Here is a 13,645-nt window from a genome sequence, read left to right as displayed (position 1 = left end):
TCCACTCCACTGCTGTGGCGTTCAATTCACTGGCCTTGATTTTGGGTTGGCCAAAAACTTGTTGGGTTTCACACGTGCGCTTCAGTGTTTGCTTTGCATTTGCATGTTATTGATTGTCAAACACCTTTTCTTGTGATTGAGATCGTGAGAGGAGAGAAGAGGTGAATGAATAATAAACTTAAGAAAACTTGTAGGGGGATAGTTCATCCAAAACTGAAAGTTCAGTCGTCGTTATCATCATTCACCTGTCAGGCATCTTGTTTGAGTTTGTTTATTCTTTTGAACACGAAGATATTTCGATTAATGATGAAAACATGTAACCATTAGACTTCATATTTATCCAGCCTTCTTCAAATTGTCGTCTTTTGAGTTCAACTGAAAAAAAAGACACTCAGGAATGTTTGGAACTACTTGAGAGAGAGAAACTATGAGCATAATTTATTTTGGGGGTGAACTATCACTTTAAGTGAGTTCTTATGTCTTGTATTTGTGTTTTTTATTATTATTTTGTTGTCGTCACTTGTTGTTTTTGTTTTGAGGGTTACTTTGAGTCATTCTCGCCTGTGAGTTTAAACTGACTGAAGTGACGAGAGCACAGACCCTGCGACGCGCGCGCCGCGGTGCTGGAATGCGGCGGCGCGCGTCATTTGGCGCGCGGGCTGAAGATGTGGAATTCCTCATCAGGAATGCGCGGTTATAAACCCCATTTGTACGGTGGACCACACGCTGGGCGTCTAAATGATGTTTGCAAGACTAATGAAATTAAGCCACTGTCAATCTGTCTGAGCTCTTTTAATTTCCTTTAATTGTTGATGTTTCTCAGCGTGTCACTTAATGACTGAGATCCTCTGAGGACCGCGCCTTTCATTGGGAAGAACAATCCCAAATGGGACCTCTTTAATGTTTCTCTTTGATGGCATTGATACTTCTCAATTTTATGTCATGTGGTTAAAAAGTCACACATGTCTCCCCAAGAGTTGAAGTTACACAAATATGCTCTGAGTTTCCGAGTGTTTGCTTTTCCCGTTCATTCTAAAGCCTTTAAAGCTTGCTGTATTGGACAACAATTGTTTTTCCTGAGGTATTTTAGGAAACCCTTATAATACAGTGGGGCTTTCAGAATTAAAGAAGAAAGGTCATGCTAAACCCAGGTTGGGCTTAGAAATAAAGGTATAACAGTTCTCATTGAGGCAAAAACTTTTCAAAAAGGTAAAACATTTTACTTTTTTAGGTAAGCTACATTAACAAATCATTTAATTAAGATACCAATATGGATATTTTGGGTGATAATGTGTCCCTGTAAGGTACATGCATACCTGAAAAAAAGTGTTGTCTCCTATTCAAGCTTTTCGAACAACAAATTATAACTTGACGTCTAGTTGGTATCAGAAGTGGCTTATATAAAAGGCAAAGGCCTCTAGATTAGGCTTATTTTACCAAAATAAAATATGACCATGTCTTAATTTTTAATTTTTTAATAAGGACAGTAAGGTCTGACTTTGCTTAGACAAAAGTCTTGTCACTTAACAGAAATAATGTCCAGTATAGAATATAAAGTCATGGTGCAATGGAGAAAGAATTAATATTGTGTATGACTCCCATGAGCTTGGAGGAGTGTATCCATACATCTCTGCAATGACTCAAATAACTTATCAATAGTCATCTAGAATGGCAAAGAAAGAGTTCATGTAGTTTATGTAGAGTTCATCTTCAATGCCTCCTCCTTTATATTACTCCAGACATGCTCAATAGTGTTCATTTCGGGTGACTGGGCTGGCCAATCCTGGAAAATCTACCTTCTGTCACTTTTCCAAATGATTAACTAGAAGTCAAGATATTATTTTTGCTCTGACAACTTGACGACAAGACTTTTGTCAGGTAATACACATGGCCCCTAAGATATGTACTTCTTTAAATACCTGCTTTTGTATGATGCTGTCATTTCTGAAAGTGTAAACAGAGTCTGGTTTATCTTACTACAGTTCACACAGCTTATAATTTACCTCAGCTTCGTTATAATTCTTTTGAGGTTAGTTAAAGAAAGTTCACCCAAAAATAAAAATGTACTCACCCTCATAGGGTTTCAAACCTTCATGAGTGTCTTTCTTCTGTTAAACACAAAAGATGATGTCTTGAAGCAAGCTGAAAACCTGTAACCATAGTAGGAAAAACAAATACAACTGAAGACAATGGTTACCGGCTTCCAGCATTCTTCAAAATATTTGTGTGAGTTCAACAGAAAGAAACTCAAACAGGCTTGTGACAAGTGAAGGTTGAGTAAGCAATGACAAAATGTTCAATTTTCGGTGTACTATCCCATTCCCCCTTGGGTATTTATAAACTTGTGTTTCACACTATACTTTTATAAATGCTTGGTTTGCATTGTTTTTAGCATGTTTTCAGTGCCAGTCTTACTGGTTGGATGAACACAGCATGCTAGTTTACATAAAGATGTCTATTGTTTCACAGCATCCTCATGTTGATGACTGTATTTCTTATCGAACATAAGAATTTGACAATTTTTCCATTACTATTTGACTAGTTATTTTGCCTCAAATGCTGAGTTGACTTTAGAAACATCTTCCAGTTTTTCTGTGACTGTCCATGCATGTGAAGATGAGGGTTGTGATTGGCTGTCAGCTGTTAAGTATTTAGGGCGTTTTATAAAGGGCTGCACGATACACGGAAAATTTGCGATATTGTTGCTGGGTATTGTGAATATGATATTTCTTATAATATAACATTACTACTCCTAGAAAAATAACATTTTTAGTAGCTATCTTTTAAAATTGATTATTATTGCTGTGATTTTAAAGCAAACAACTAAAACATATATATTCAGATCTAATTAGTTTAAATTCAGACCAAATAAACTGTGTCAGCGAAGCAGTGGCGTAGTAGGTTGCTCACAGCAAGAAGGTCGCTGGGTCGATGATTCAATCCTCGGCTCAGTTGGCATTTCTGTGTGGAGTTTGCATGTTCATCCTTGCGTACGCGTGGGTTTCCTCCGGGTGCTCTGGTTTGTCCAAAAGATATGCGGTACAGGTAAATCGGGTTGGCTAAATTGTCCGTAGTGTATAAGTGTGTGTGTGAATGTGTTTGTGGATGTTTCCCAGAGATGGTTTGCGGCTGGAAGGGTGTCCACAGCTTAAAAATGTGCTGCATAAGTTGGAGGTTCATTCCTCTGTGGCGACCCTGGATTATTAAAGGATCTAAGCAGGCAAGAAAATAAAAGTATAAATAAACTGTGTCAAGGTTCAAACAATTAGTCTTTAAAACTCTATGAATGATTTAAACCTCCGCAGATATTCTGACTCTGCTCAACACTCGGCTCATTCTGACCGAATGTTGTCATATTCCTCCCGACTCTCGCCATATATATTTACTTTCAGCTCTAGGTTGAGTTTTGGGCCGGTCCAACTAATAGCAGAACAGCTACTACTGCGGAAATAAAGATGCTTTGACTTAAATTTAAATTTGAAGGCAACAAACTTTTGAGTTGATTCAGCTTTTAACCCAATTACTTCACGTTACTCAATTTAAGTTGAGTCAACTAAGAAATGTCATGAAGTTTGTTGCCCTCAAATTTGAATTTGAGTCAACTTTTTGTTTTACAGTGTATTTTAATCTGATTGGTCAAATTTAGATCAACCAATGCATAAAATAAATGTAATTTATCAAATATGTCTGCGATACATACAGTTGAAGTCCGAATTATTAGCCCCCTTCGATTTTTGTTCTTCTTTTTTAAATATTTTCCAAATGATGTTTAACAGAGCAAGGAAATTTTCACAGTATGTCTGATAATAATTTTTTCTTCTGAAGAAAGTCTTATTTGTTTTATTTTGGCTACAATAAAAGCAGTTTTGAATTTTTTTATGAAGCATTTTAGGGACAAAATTATTAGCCCTTTTTAAACTATTTTTTTTTTTTGATAATCTACAGAACAAACCACTGTTATACAATAACTTGTCTTATTCCCCAAACCTGCCTTGTTAACTTAATTAACCTAGTTAAGCCTTTAAATGTCACTTTAAGCTGTATAGAAGTGCCTTGAAAAATATCTAGTCAAATATAATTTACAGTCATCATGGTAAAGATAAAATAAATCAGTTATTAGAAATGAGTAATTAAAAATATTATGTTTAGAAATGTGTTGAAAAAAATCTTCTTTCCGTTAAACAGAAATTGGGGAAAAAATAAACAAGTGGTCTAATAATTTAGGGGGGCTAATAATTCTGACTTCAACTGTATATTGCATATACCATTATCGTGATAACGGCAATTTTGCGATATATTGTGCAGCCCTGTGTTTATCGCAGAAATATTGTGTTAACCAGAGCAAGCCATAGGCGACCGGCCTGACGGTCAATCGTGAATCTGACCTGCCCAAATTTCCTACCTATCACCCCAGCTTAGGTAGCCTGAGGTAATATCTTTCCCGGACGAAAACACAGTTTCAGTCCACCACTGAGCAAAAGGTTTCTTAACCCCAGGTAAAAAGTGATACTAGCGCTGTATTTTCAGTCACAAATGTAACTAGGTCCTGTAGCCCTTGTTAAAAGTGGTGTTTTGATTAATGATAATTCAGTTTAAGTGCTGTGTGAAAAGTCTTACTAAATCATAACTCCACTGGAAGAGCATCCTCTGGCTAATATGAACCCGTGTGACAGTGGGAAGCCTTTTGTCTCTAAAAATGATGCTCAGCACTTTCATGGCTTGTCATCTTTACTTTAACAGCTCCAGCAAGCAGTATTTAGTTTGATAGGTGTGGAAATGTGTCTGTCACTTTTTAAATGTGGTTTCCAAATCATCTTAGACAATGGCAGCAAGAATCGAGCAATCAAACATTCATCATCATCCTATTCATCCTGCAGTAGTAGCTGCTTAAAAGCCTGTTAATTCTCACTAAAGGGGCACAATGTATATAAAAATAGTAGTGCTGTCAATGATTAATCACATCCGAAATAAAAGTTTATATTTACCTTGTTTATAAATATTGTGTATTTATAAATCATTGAAGTCAGAATTATTAGCCACCCTTTGAATATTTTTTTCTTTTAATAGAGCAAGGAAATTTTCACAGTATGTCTGATAATATTTTTTCTTCCGGAGAAAGTCTTATTTGTTTTATTTCGGCTAGAATAAAAGTAGTTTTTAATTTTTTAAACACCATTTTAAGGTCAAAATTATTAGCCACTAATTAGCTAATTTTTTTCGATGGTCTACAGATCAAACCATCGTTATACAATACCTTGCCTAATTACCCTAACCTGCCTAGTTACCCTAATTAACGTAGTTAATCCTTAAAATGTCACTTTAAGCTGTATAGAAGTGTCTTGAAAATATCTAGTAAATAATATTTACTGTCATCATGACAAAGATAAAATAAATCAGTTATTAGAGATGAGTTATTAAAACTATTATGATTAGAAATGTGTTGAAAAAAATCAGCTCTAAACAGAAATTGGGGAATAAATGAAAGGGGGGGGGTAATAATTCTGACTTCAACACTTCAACTGTATATATATATATATATATATATATATATATATATATATATATATATATATATATATATATATATATATATATATATATATATATATATTTATAACCCCCACTGGTCCTACATCACCCAACCTGCTCCAAACTGGGATCGAACAGGCAAGCTTCCACATGGGAGTTGCTCTAACAAGGAGGCTAAAGACCATGGCCTTTTGCGATTCTCGCTAAAGCACCTTTAATTGTCAGATGAGTGAGATTTACCTGCACAGCACTTCACTATCTGGCCTCCATCCGTTACATATACCACAGTTCTGACTGGTTCTTGAATATGGTTGGCTGATAGCCGTGCGATATTCTGCAAGTAACAGCACTCGTCCAGCCTCTTAACCCTTCACCCTTGTGTATTACTAAGCCCACATACAGCAATAAGCAGAGGACACTCTACAGTTTGACAAATATTGCAGCTGTAGGACAACATAATGAACTTTTGAGGTGTTTTTAGTCAAGATTTCAGTTGTTTAGATTACAACTATGCAGATCATTTATAAGAATAATGCCTATTTAAGATTTTTATAATTTCTGAGAGGTTTCTGTGTGGAGTTTGCATGTTTTATGGGTGCTCTGGTTTCCCCCACAGTCCAAAGACATGTGGTACAGGTAAATTAGGTAGACTAAATTGTCCGTAGTGTATGGGTGTGTGTGTGTGTGTTTCCCAGAGATGAGTTGCGGCTGGAATGACATCCGCTGCGTTAAAACGAGCTGGTTAAGTTAAAGGTTCATTACGCTGTGGCGACCCCAGATTTTTAAAGGGACTAAGCCAAAAAGAAAATGAATGAATGAATAATTTCTGAGAGAGCGTATCAGCAGCCATCAGCCTGTCTTTGAGCAAAGACGGTAGACAATGTTCATCCAAAAGATGGTCACAGAGAGCGCATCATATGCTCTTAGAGAAAGCAGCGTAATTTAAAACTAAAGCTGATCAAATCATTATAAAACAGTGAAAATGACTTTCTAAGTTGATCTTTCTCTTTTGAATGCTTTAGTGCTGTATTTATACCACAGTAATATTGTGATCTTCCGATTGCAACAGAAAATTACTTGGAGATATCTCTGCAGATTGATGGCATTTCATGCCGTTCAGCCTTATAATCTTAAAATGTGAGCAAAATGTTTAGTTATCAATTAGATATTACGCTAGAGAATCATTCAAATACTAGCTCTAAAATGATGTTAGTCAATAAGCAACAATTTGCGCTGTTGTGACATTAGCAGCAGATGTGCAGGAATGGCGGAAGAAAGTAGTTTCCTCTTAAGGGTTTAGAGACTCTCTGTGTTTGATTTTCTTTTTAATACACACGATTATGCCGTTGAACTGCTGTATAAATGCAATATCACACTCATAAAAGTGTAATGCAGCTGTATGTCAATGTATATATATATATATATATATATATATATATATATATATATATATATATATATATATATATAGTTGGTATTTCTGTGTGGAGTTTGCATGTTCTCCCCGTGTTAAGAATGAATGTCTGCAACGTGTTAACTTTTTAGATTTATTGCATGTTATATACAACTGTCATTATTAATCAGAAACACTAGGTTAGGGTGGGACAGAATCAATTTAACAATGCTTTACTTAGTTGAGCGCCCTCCTATGAAATTTGAATTATTAAACAGAGCAGGGATGTTCTCGCAGTATTTCCTGTAATGTTTTCATAGTCTCTTATTTCTTTTAGTTTGATTTTAATACTAATACTACTTTAATATCAATATTATTAGCCTCCTTTAGAAACAATAATCAATAAAGCTTTGAAAGTGCACTTAATATTATTATCTTGCAAAAATGCCTGTCAAATATTTGATACTGTCATAAAATATAGTGAAATATCTTTTAAAAGAATCAAAATATTTCACAGGATGGCTAAAAATTTTGCCTTGAACAGTTTTTGAATAAGTCATTATGTACAATGCGTGCACCTCTTTTTATGACCTACAAAACACCAAAAAGCCAATCTAATCCGAAGACGACATTAATCTGAAGGGGAGCTGAAGGACATTTTGTAACAGACTGCAGTCCCCAGAGTGAAGGTGTGCCTCAGTGTTTGTCTCCTGCATGTGTGGGCCATGTGTTCTGGGGTGTGTGTGCTAACCCTGAAATGCTCAGTTTTTGCTCAACCTTCAGCACACACAGTAACTTTTTATTTCTCTCGCTCAGGATGTACGATAGCTGGAATATTTTTGCTTTCCACACAAGAGGGCTTGATCCTGGAAATGGGTAACCGTTCCCTATGAATTCTGCTTCCTTACTCTTTGTTGACATTAGCGAGCGGAGTCTGACTAACCCGCTTAAAGTCTCTCTGCCACAGCTGGTGATGAATCGGCACCTCTTACATGCTCGTGACCTTATCGCGGCTGCATGACTCTACTCTTACTACACGTCTGTTTTGTTTGTCTTTCTTCATCTCAGTGCTTGTATTCCCTCCAGCTTCTCCGTGCTGTTCATCACCAGTAATCCCTGCTTGTGCTGGAATTTGCTGTTAATTCTTCTTTTGGAGGGGTAAATTTGGATGTCTGTGGTGATTTCTGTTGCCCGGCTCCACCTCGCTGGCTGCTTCCTGTCGGAGGTCAGCACAATGACCAATGGCATTGCGGCGTGTGTTTGTTCTGCTCTGGCCGTAACGTGAGCAGGGAGAGGCCCTTCCTCAGGCCTTAAGCTTTGGCTTCAGGCTGTGGTGTTTCTGTAGATGCCGTCGTTTTCTCCATCATTTTCACCACTCCCTAATGGGAAAAACAGCCCAGTATGTGCTGGGTACACAGACAGTTTCCAGCCTTGGTCATAACTCTTCATATAGCACTGCATTGCAGCTGGCACATACTGTATGTATACAACTCTTGCAGGTCCATTATGTAACATACCTCAGTGTTGCACAAATCAAGGGCTGAGCGTCATCATTGATGGAGGATATCAGTGAGATCTTTCAGCACAACAACAGCTTATTTGGACCACCAGTGGAGAAGTCCTCCCAGAACAGCTTACTCACAGTTGGGAGTTAACAGAGGCTCGAGGCAAAAACAGCACTAAAATTAACACAAGTGTCTTAGGAATGCTCGATAAGAGCAAAGTCGGTGGTCATGATTCAAAACAAATGTGAAAATGATTTAGAAATATGGATGCACAATAGCATTTGCATCTGCTTTTCATCCTGTGTCCTTTTAGCTATATTTTTAATGTCTTGTTCAAAATTTGCTTTGTTGGTTTGTTTGGATTGGACCAAAATGAAAACTCTACATTTGGTCATGGTTTGCTTAGCATTTAAAATGACTTACTTGGACATTGGCAATCGAATTATTTACCTTAATCTGAATAAGACAATAACATGATTAAGGTGTTTACATGAGTTGCTTTTTGAATGTTCCTTTCATGATCCAGTTTTACATGTTATAGCACATGTTATAGTTCGATAAGCATCATTGCTTCGCCACACTATCCACATTTCCTTTGGAGATTCATGTCATTTTGGGTGTTTTATTAATAATTTGTCGACTTTTAATTACAGTTTGGCACCTTCACTTTCATACTGGAACATTTCCTTCATGCCCCCTGTGATAACGAGATATTGGATGTGAGTATGAACTAGGTATGGGACAATAAGCGTTTTCAAGGTATACCTTGGTTAGGAAAAGTTAAGGTTTTAAAACCACCAAGTTTTTCTCTAATACCATTCCCAAGGTGTGTTTAAGATTTTTTAGTGGAAAACACTAAAACTAAAATGAGTAAAACCATTTTGTGCCATCAAGTCCAGTTTTAGTTTTAATTTATTTGTCTTTGGTCTGTGTTGTGTTGTGTTGGGGAAGTGGCCTTTGGTTCTGACAATGGGTTCAGAGAGCAGCTTTTCAATAGGGCCCACTAACTAATCACACATACCAAGTGTAAACATCCTATAAATGCAATGGTCAATCGCATGCATTTAAATTAGTAACTGCTGTGGACACCAAAGATGGAAGGCCGCTTTTATATAAATCATTTGTGTTCTCTAGAACTGATTTCACCCATAACGGACAAATATCTAACATTTTCTATGGTAACCTCGCACACACATAAATGCAAGTATCAATCATGAGTGGTGATGTTGAAAAGAAAAAAATCAATATACGGTCCTTTCTTCATACATGAACATGCTCAAAATGTTATGCTTCATATTAGAAGAGTTCAGATGCAAAAACCTCTAAGTGCCATCTGAAATTTCCTTTTAAAATAGTTTTTTTTTTTTTTTTTTCCTCAGACTCCTTTGTTTTTGTTATTTCACTTTAAAGACCAGGAAAAGGACATATTCTTTGCCATACATGTGATATTACTGAAACTTCACACAGAAGCCTGATAAAAATGATAATTTTAGAGGAAAATTTCAGACGCCTTTAGAGATTTTTGCATCTGAACTCTTCGTTTGTTTATTTTTGTGTTGTGCATGGACATAAATAAAGGTTTCGTTAAAAATTATTCCAATAGCTCTTCAGAAATGGCTCTTTGCTGAAAAAAAGGTTCCCGACTACTGATGTAAAAGATAAAGATGGCTGTGTGTTAAAAGATTAAAATCCTTTAATACACTGAAAGTTGCTGATTATCTCACTTATTACATGATCCTTTATCAAGTTAAAATACAATTTAGCTTAGTTTTGCTATTTGAGGCATAATATTTGATGGAAGTTTTAACAGCCATGACCAGGGGTGCCCAAACTTTTTTTGTTAAGAGCCAAAAACAAAACTTGATTGAGTGTGGTAGGTTGAAGGTAAATATACCAAACAAAATTTGCCATGGGTCATTTCCTAATGCATTTAATATATCAAAATAACTAGAACGCATTGCTATATATTATCTAGTTTTTATCTTTAATGTTTTTTATAATGAACTTATTACAGTTAAAAACAATCTCATTTATGGGGTTACACTAGTCAAGCTGCTCCTGCTTCTGCCTTGATTTTTGCTTCTGCATTGTCCACTATCCATCAAGTGACAGTATTTTTGTATTTTTAAAAAATCTAAATAATTTAAAAACATCTAATTGAAACATTTTAATTTCAGTTTCCTGTTTTGTAGCTCAGCAATAAAACAAATCAAAAAGGCTACGTTAAACTAGAAATTGCGATCTCTGTTAAAGGCATTGACTCCAACCCTTTCCATCATTCTCCCTCTCTTCTCAGATGGGATGGTGGGCCAAATTAAAGGTTACCCATGGGCCCTAGTTTGGGCATCTCTGGTTATGGTTAGATCTTTTAGTCCCAGCTTTGAATCAGTCACAGACAGGCAGAAACGGAACGTATGCTTGAGAGAGACAGATTATGTGTGCATGTACAGTATATGACACGGGCATGTCTAATAGCTCATACTAACTTGTGTTAGCTACCTCTTCACAAATATTTTGAACATGTTTGTGAGTTGGTTAATCCTCATCAGCTTCTGGTAAACCTAGGGTCCTTGAGATTACACAGGAGAATAAAGGCTCATAGAGTTACTATGATTACTTCTAATGTTTGAGGGAAGTACATTTCGGATGTAATCAAAATGTGTTGTGACTACAGTACCGGTGCACTAATTGATTTTATAGCACAGCTTTCTGCCAATCAGAATCAAGAATTTGAACAGACCATTAGCATTGTAATAAACAAACAGTATGTTATCATCCAAGCATTGGTCATATCATTATATTTACCGCCACAGTTATAACTCATGCTGTGAACAGACCTTATGAGCTGTTGGACATCTGTAGTTCAAAGACACGGCACAGTTCCCTCTTTGTCTTGTGTGTTTTCCTGACTGGTCAGAGGAATGTACTGAATACGGTCACAGTCATACGAGCCATTTTAATGTGTGCTGATTTTTCACGCTATAGTCCTGCGGCTTAGTTAAGTTTTCCTTAGGCCTCATCAAGTCCTGCTGTGCTTTTAGAAGCGTATGGTCAGCAGAGAGCACAAAACGTAAAGCCAATGGTATTTGAAATGACTCACGTTGGGTTTCTTAGTCTGAAAGTATTTTTGCTTTTTCCTTTTACGCATCAGCCTTTGCTGTTTTAGGTGTTTGTCCTGGACCTACAGCTTTTTTGGGCTGCTATTCTCTCCTTCCTGCTAAACTTTCACAGTCTATATTTTCAGTTTTTTTTTTCTTTTTCTCTCTGATTTTGAAGTCTCCTCTGCTCCTGAACTGGGAGGAAGTGACCGACTAGTTTCAGGGTCTTTGGGGAACTGCAGCTCCTTTTCCTGTAACTCTTTCTGGGCCTGAGCTCGAACGCTGTACGTACACATGCACACACTTGCTTTCAATGGACCGTTACCTTGAACTACCCTCATAATGCTCAGAGCACAGTATTGTGCTCATCTATCTGAGGGTTGAGTTCGTGCTTGATGGTTTATGGCATCATGTGTGGCTGGAAGGAGACGTTTGCTTTGTTGGCCCCCACATGTAGTTGTCTAGTGTTTTAGTATCAAATCTTTTAAGCATGACGTTTGCTTTTGGTTCTTGTTAGACTTGGTAATACGATGCATCTTGGGTGATCAGATTACAAGTAGATGTGAGAAACACATTCCTTTTCACACCTGGTGTTTTAATCTGTTTTATTTAGTATTTGAATCTACTTTCTAACCACTTTGCTAATTTCTTTGGGTATGGGTGGTCAGTATCTACAGTATATATGCATATATATGGGCTTTTTCTGATCTAATGTTGCAAATATCAGCTGTGTACCATTTAAGTGTTGTGGATAAGCTGAGTATGATTGTTTACATAGCAAGGATCCATTAAATTAATTTCAAAAAAGTAATTTTATGTGCTTTATTTTGAACTCTTTGTTCATTCATGCAAAAATGTTTCAACTATAATTGTCAAACAAAACAACTTTGATAATAATCAGAAATTGTTGATGAGAAGAAAATATTTGAAGGATAATGTGACACTGCTAAAACTGCATTTTAAATATAGTAACAGTTTGAATAATTAAACTGAAATTTATATGACTGTTCTACTCAACACTACCTGACAAAAGTCTTGTCGTCTATCCAAGTTATAGAAAAAACAAGTTATAACTTGACTTCTACTTGATCAGTTGGTATCAGAAGTGGCTTATATGAAAGGCAAAGGCCTCTAGATTAGGCTTATTTTACCAAAATAAAATATGATCAAGCCTTGATTTTTAATTATTTTTATTTGGGACAGTAAGGTCTGACTTTGCTTAGACAAAAGTCTTGGCACTTAACAGAAATAATGTCCAGTATAGAATATAAAGGCATGGTGCAATGGAGAAAGAATTAATATTTTGTATGACTCCCATGAGCTTGGACGACTGCCTCCATATATCTCTGCAATGACTCGGATAAACTTATTAATTAAGTCATCTGGAATGACAAAGAAAGTGTTCTTGCAGGACTCCCAGAGTTCATCAAGATTCGTTGGATTCATCTTCAATGCCTTCTCCTTCATCTTACCCCAGACATGCTCAATAATGTTCATGTGTGATGACTGGGCTGACCAATCCTGGAGCACCTTGACCTTCTTTGCTTTCAGGAACTTTGATGTGGAGGCTGAAGTATGAGGAGCGCTATCCTGCTGAAAAAAATGCCCCCTTCTGTGGTTTGTAATGTAATGGACAGCACAAATGCCTATACCTCAGGCTGTTGATGTTCCCACCCACTCTGCAGATCTCTAGCACACCCCCATGTTGAATGTAACCCTAAACCATAATTTTTCTTACACCAAACTTGACTGATTTCTTTGAGAATCTTGGGTCCATGCGGGTCCTAATAGGTCTTCTGCAGTATTTGTGATAATTGAGATGCAGTTCTGATTCATCAGAAAAATCCACCTTTTGACACTTTTTCAAATGATCAACTGGAAGTCAAGTTAGTATTTGTTGCTCTTACAACTGGGGTCGACAACAAAACAATTGTTAGGTAGCATATTTTTGGTCCAAGTAATGCAGCTTGTTGGGCATTTGTTCTTTTCGAACAAAAGAGTTTATGTTTTTTTAGCAAACTAAGCGTTGTATTGATGTCTTTGAATCACTTTAGTATAGGAATCAATTTTCAGGATTAGCTAGTGTCTTATTACCTGCCTACTATTATGATACTGGCTGT

The 13,645-nt window shown here is 36.6% G+C and overlaps 1 protein-coding gene across 2 annotated transcripts in view; it reads left to right on the top strand.

The window, feature by feature from the left end:
- The window catches only part of kank2 (KN motif and ankyrin repeat domains 2), a 59,379-nt gene that overhangs the window by 736 nt on the left and 44,998 nt on the right, over nt 1-13,645 (top strand). The gene's annotated exons all lie outside the window — the stretch shown is intronic.

This window comes from Danio rerio, chromosome 3 (genome assembly GCF_049306965.1).
Source record: "Danio rerio strain Tuebingen ecotype United States chromosome 3, GRCz12tu, whole genome shotgun sequence".
In the NCBI taxonomy this organism is placed as follows: domain Eukaryota; kingdom Metazoa; phylum Chordata; class Actinopteri; order Cypriniformes; family Danionidae; genus Danio; species Danio rerio.
This window is presented reverse-complemented; position numbering and strand designations above follow the sequence as displayed.